Below are 6533 nucleotides of genomic sequence, written 5' to 3' on the forward strand. Positions count from 1 at the left end.
GCTGAGACCTAGAGGGATTAAGTACTTTGCCCAAGGTCACACAAACCCAATAGATATCTGCCTACGTCCTCTGACTTCAAATCCAGATCTCTTTCTGTTGGCTTCCTTTCATGCATATTAAATGTTCATCAAAATAACTGAATTATTCAAAAATTTAAGTTGGAAGTTGGCACAGGCCAAATTATCCAGAAATTGGGGGACAAAATTGTCTAGATTATTTGTACATATAGACACAGAATAAATAAATGGTGGTATAGTGGAAAATCCATTGCCCCCAGGATTCAGAAGATCTAGGTTTGGGTCTTGTTCTATCACTTATGAGCTATACGACCTGAGACAAGTTGCTTCATTCTTTCTGAGTCTTGGTTTTCTTATCTGTAAAATGGGGATAATAATACTGGCCATATTATCGTATAATGAACTTGCCTGGAATAATGAAGAGAACCTACCTTGAAATCAAGAAGAGGTAGGTTCAGTTCTCACCTCTGACTTCTACTAGGGTTCTGGTCCTGGACAAATCATTTAATTCCTTGATTGCCCCAGGCACCTGTCTAATATTCTAAGTTACAAAACAGTTGTTGACCTGCATTGGGAGAAGGAATTTCCTCACCAAAAGTTCCCCCCATCAATGAAATCCCTGGAGCAGACCAGACTGGTATAATGAATAGGCAAGATGTAGTAAATGTTTACACTTTGTTTAGGCAGGTAAGCCCATTCCTTAGTGGGGAAGGGAAATGGGTGCAGACAGAGACTGAGTGCTGGAAAATTCTTCCTTAAACAAGTAAGAGGAGGGAAGTTATCTCCTTGACAAAGGGCAAAGACAATGCAAGTGTAGTGGACACTCAGCTGAGTCTGAAGGGAAAGATGGGGCTGAGCATTTAATCGATCAACCAATCAATACAAATGTATTAATTTAATCCCCAAATCATTTTGAAATGAACACCACCTGGACCAAGGATCCTTTTGAAGGAGGTTCAGTGTCTTCAGTCCCACTGTATCTCCTCATTTATTGCCTCTCTTGACATCTCCCTCCCCCCTCATCCCCTATCTTTCCCTGCCCACCCTGGACTGATAGAGTGAGATCGAGTTTCGCTGAGGTCTTCTCTTTTTTACTCTCTCCACCACTTCTGGCTCAGGGAGAAAGCAGATCAAATGTTTAAAAGCTCAGCAAAACTGGGATCAGGGCCAGGGCGTAAAGAGGAGAGGAAAGGAGAGGAAAGAGGATCTTAAAGATCTAAACTATGAGAAGGCTAGAGAAGGAGTCTGGGTCTAGAGAGCAGAGCTAAGGTGCAGGAACTCAAACGTCTTGGAGGTGGTATTATGTTTTCCAACACATTCTTTCTGTTAGGATTCATCCAATAAAATTCTGCCTTTTTATAAATTCCCTCCACCTTCTCACCTGTTAGCCTATAGGAAGGAAAGTAAAGAGGAAAGGACAACATTTCTGAAGCACTTTACACATATCACATTTGATCCTCACAACAACCCTGGGAGGTAAGTGTTTTTATTATCCCCATTTTACAGTTGAAGAAACTGAGGCAGACAAAGATTAAGTCACTTGCCCTGGATCATTCCTCTAATAAGTGTCTGAGATTGAATTTGAACTCGGAGCTTTTTGACTCCAGGTCCAACACTCTATCCAATGTGCCACCTAGCTGCCTTTAATTTATTTTCTAAATTATTATCTAAATGTTGATTGATTGATTGATTGATTGATTTCCCAAGCATGATACTCAACTGCCCCCTCTGCTGATTCCATTCCCAGAACTAGCCAATTTCATATTGTCTGGCTTCTTTACAGAATCATAGAATCCGAGACTTTCAGAGTTGGCAGGGACCTCACAGGCTATCTAATGCGATCTGTACCTAAATTAGAATTCCCTCCAATATATGCCTGGCAAGTCAGCCTCCAGCAGAGTCTGAATGAAGATTTTGAAGATCTCCACCCTCATGCTTTCACCTCCCTTAGAAGTCCATTCCATTTTTACACAATCCTAATGGCTGAGAGGGCCATCCTATAGCCTAATTTTGCATCTCTCATTATTAATATTAACCCATTATTCCTAGTTCTGTCCTCATGTTCTGCCAAACAGAAAAAAATTAAGTCCTGTGATATTTGAAACTCTTATGTATGTATCCTGCCAAAGTTTTCCTTTCTCTAGAATAAACATGTTCAGTTCCTTCAAGTCATCCACATATTGAGTGGTCTCCAGGCCCCTGACCATGCCAAGCTGATCTCTTTTAAAAACATTCTAATTAGTCTATATCCTTCCTTAAATGTGGTCCCCGAAATCAAACAAGTGGGATGTGATGGCCTATGCCTCTCATCCCTTCTACTGGGGTGACACAAGGTAGATAGATTCCTGGAACTCTGGAGTTCTGAGTTGCAATGGGCTAAGCCAATTGGGCATCTGCATTAAATATAGCATCAATATGGTGATCCTCTAAGGGCAGAAGAACCACCAGAAAGCACAAGAAGGGATGAACCAGGTCAGAAATGGAGCAAGTCAAAGCTTCCTTGCCAGTCACTAGTGGGATAGGGCTTATGAATGGCGTCTGCACTCCCTGATTAAGAGACCCAGTCTCAAAAAAAAAAAATACCCAATATTGTGTGTGTTCTGAGGAAGGCTAAAATGTATATGGCACTATGCATTTCTTTTGTTGTTGTGCAGTTGATTCTGACCTTTTGTGACCCCTCTTGAGGTTTTCTTAGCAAAGATATTGGAGTGGTTTGTCATTTCCTTCTCCAGTCCATTTTACCGATGAGGAAACTGAGGCAAACAAGGTTAAGTGATGCCCAGCTCAGAAGTTTCTGAGGTCAGATTTGAACTCAGGAAGATGAATATTCCTGATTCCAAACCCAGTGCTCTATCCCCCGCACCACCTAGCTGCCCTTATCCTATACATACAGCATTCCCCTAATCTACCATTCTAGTCACAGTTTAAAAAAAAGAGAGAGAGCATGAGATCTTATTTCCATATGCAAAATACATAAAAATCACCAGTACCATCCCCTCCCTAGAGACAGTTAGGTGGCACAGTGGATAGTCAGGAAGACCTGAGTTCAAATGTGGATTCAGATACTAGACCTTGGACAAGTCACTTAACCTCTGTCTCAATTTCCTCTACTGTAAAGTGAAGGTGATAATAGCCCCTACCTACCAGAGTTATTTTGAGGATCTAATGAGATAATATTTGTAAAGCACCATACCTGCCATGTAGCAGGTACTTAATAAATACTAGTTTCCTTTCTTCTTCCTCTAAAGTCTTCCAGCACCCTCCTTATTTATCCCCTATGGTTTCCCAATGTCTTTTCCAATGTGCCCTCACTCCTTGCACTCTCTGGTATCTTGTCTCTTGCCCTTCATCTCTTCTCCAGTGTCCCCTAAATCCTTTCACACCTTCCTCAGAGTAAGCTATGACAATTTGGACTCTGCCCTGGGAAGTTGCCCAAGCTGATTGGCAGCCCTGTGGATTCCCAGTATTGAGAGGGGTAGGAGACTGCACAAGGATTGCACACTTCTGTACTGTCAGGAAGGCTTCCAAGAGAAGGAGGCAGGGAATCACTCCCTGAACTGTATCCCTAGCTTCTCCTACTCTCGGTTATTTACACGAGAAAAGCTTCCTGCCCTTTTGATTAACTCCATTAACAGAAGACTGAACTGCTCCTGGTTGGGTCAGAGCCCAGAAATTCTGGGCACTTTCCATGAGGCCCAATCTCTCTTCTCCTTCTAGGGAAATGTACTCCTTCCTCTCTGCCCTGGAGGAGGAGAAGGGTCATGAAGACAGCTCAGAAAAGAAGGTGGGGCCAGCCCAGCTCAGGACACTGCCTTCTCTCCAATATCGGAATGGATCAGCCAGCCTCCTAAGCCTAGACATTCGCCTACACTCACATGAATGTATGTGCAGGTTTGTGAATGAAGGTATGTGTGTGCATGGATGAATATGTGTGTATGGGAGTATATATGGGAATAATTCTTTTTGCGAATTAGCAGTAAAATAACTGAATTGCCTTTAGAACAATTGTTCTTAATTTGAAGTCCACAAACACCTAGAGATCATGAATTTGGATGGGAAAAAGCATCTTTATTTCAATCAATCAACATTTTTTCAACATATTCTATGTGTTAGGCACTGTTTTAAGAGATGATGATACAAAAGAGGCAAAGAGTTTACCACTGTGCCTTTCTGCCTGCAAGTTGCTTATAATGGGGGAGACAGTATGCAAACAAAAATGTACAAAGCAAGATAGTATACAGGATAAATAGGAAATAATTAAGAGAGTGAAGGCACTGGGATTAAGAGGGGTTGGGAAGAGCTTCCTATAGAAGGTGGGATTTTAGTCGGGACCTAACGGAAGCCAAGGAGGTCACCAGTCGAAGCAGAGGAGGGAGAATGTTTCAAGCATGACAACATCCAGACACAATGCTGAGAGCTGAGGGATGGAGTGTCTTCTTTGTAGAACAGACAGAAGACCAGTGTCACTTAATTGAAGAATATATGTCAGGGAGTAAGGTGTAAGAAAATTGGAAAGGTAGGAAGGTGCGAGTTTATGAAGGACTTTGAAGGCCAAACAAAACATTCAGTATTTGATTCTGGAGGCAATAGGAAACCACTGAAGTTTATTGGGGGGGGGGCAAGTAACATGATCATATTTGTACTTTAGGAGAATCACTTTAGTGGCTGAATGGAGGATGTGTTGGAATAAGGCAGGCATGACCCTCCAACAGTGGTCCAGGCATGAGGTGATGAGGACCTTCTCTGTAGTGGTGGAGAAAGAGTCAGAGGAGAGAAGGGGGAGCACTCAAGAACTGTTGCAAAGGTGAAATCAAAAGGCTTTGGCAATGGATTGGTTATGGGGTGTGAGAGATGGTGAGGAATCCAGGATGATTCTTAGGTTGTAGATCTAAATAACTAGGGGGGATGGTGTCATCCCAATAGGGATGAAGTTGTGGGGGGAGATATGGTTTAGGGAGAAAGATAACAGGTTCTGTTTTGGACACATGGAGTTCAAGATGTCTACTGGACATCTGGTTCAAGATGTCTGAAAAGTGGCTGGAGATGCAGGATTAGGGTTCAGTGGAGAGATTGGGGGAAGAAAGGTTGGTTGGAAAATCCTGTTTCCCTTGTAATCCTATGCATTTTACTTTAGGCATTTAAAATATCATTCTGAGAATGGGGTCCATCATCTTCACCAGATGAATGAGGAAGCTGGACTAGAAGATCTAAAAATGATATTTCTGGCTCTAATTTCTATAAACGTTAAAAAGTCCAAAATTCTTCTTTTGGCAATGACTGCCCTACCCTTAGGTCTCACAAGTCCCTCCATGTAAAGGCAGTGTACTATTTGTCCTGTGGCAGGAAGTTAGCCCACTAGGGGAACCTTCCCTAGTGACATTACAGAAGATATACCATTGGTCCCTGGAAGCCCTGCCCTCCCCACTGAAGTTCCACACCCAGAAACTTCCCACAAGGGTTTAGTTGTAGGGATAGAAATTGATCAGTCCTTTGAGTAGAAGTTGCTGCCTACATGGTGCCAACAATCATTCTTTTCAGGTGTTTCTCCCCTGGAAGGGGCAACTTCCTGTCTATATCCATATAGCTTATCCATAGCTAACTATTTCCCTTTCTTCCACACACTTTGCTTTCTTTGGCTCCAAAGTCAGTTGTTCTTTTTTTTCCAATAACTAATTAATGACTGTTTTGTTATGATTGGCGGGTGGTGGGGTAGAGGGCAAATTCACCAGAGAAAACAAATTAGTTATCGTTATGGGTTGTTTATAAGAGGATCCTGGGTCATCTCCAGTCATCCTGATGAATATCTGGTCACTGGATTCAGATGGCTCTGGAGAAGTGAGGCTGGTGACCTGCGCAGCCCTTCCTCTCTCAAAACAGAGTCAAGGGCAAGCCATGTCATTATTTCTCTGATGGCATGGTCTTCTTCGGCAATGAAGGACGAACACACACTCAGTGTTAGATTCAGCATTTCAGTGAAAATCCCAGGAAAAGCAACCTAGAGGAAAATGTTGAGTTCTCAACCTCAGCCTCCACCATTTACCACACCAATTGTTATGACACTAGTGGGGCTTGCCCAGAGAGCTATGGAGTGAAACTATAGTAATGCGATAATACATAAAGTGGTTTTCAAACCTTAAAGCACTGTGTAAATGTTATCAATGATCAAGATAATGATGGTGGGCTCATAAAAGGGATAGACATACACATACATTTAGTGAATCAGAAACAAGGGGAGACCTAGACAACTTGGAATCAGTGTTGATGATAATCATAATGTCAATAGTGAAAACTGTGACTAGAGAGGAAGGAATGGTGATGATGATAGTACATTGATGATGACAGCACTGGGATGATAATGGTTGTGGTCAGGATGCCTATAGCTATAATAGTGGCAGCGGTAGTCATGCTGATGGCAATAATAATGGTTGTGATGTTTAGAATGTAATGACCATTGTGATGATGGTGATGATGATGAGTATGGGAGACATGGTAGTGATGGTGATCTGGGTGGTGAT

Source organism: Notamacropus eugenii, chromosome 2 (assembly GCF_028372415.1).
Source record: "Notamacropus eugenii isolate mMacEug1 chromosome 2, mMacEug1.pri_v2, whole genome shotgun sequence".
NCBI lineage: Eukaryota > Metazoa > Chordata > Mammalia > Diprotodontia > Macropodidae > Notamacropus > Notamacropus eugenii.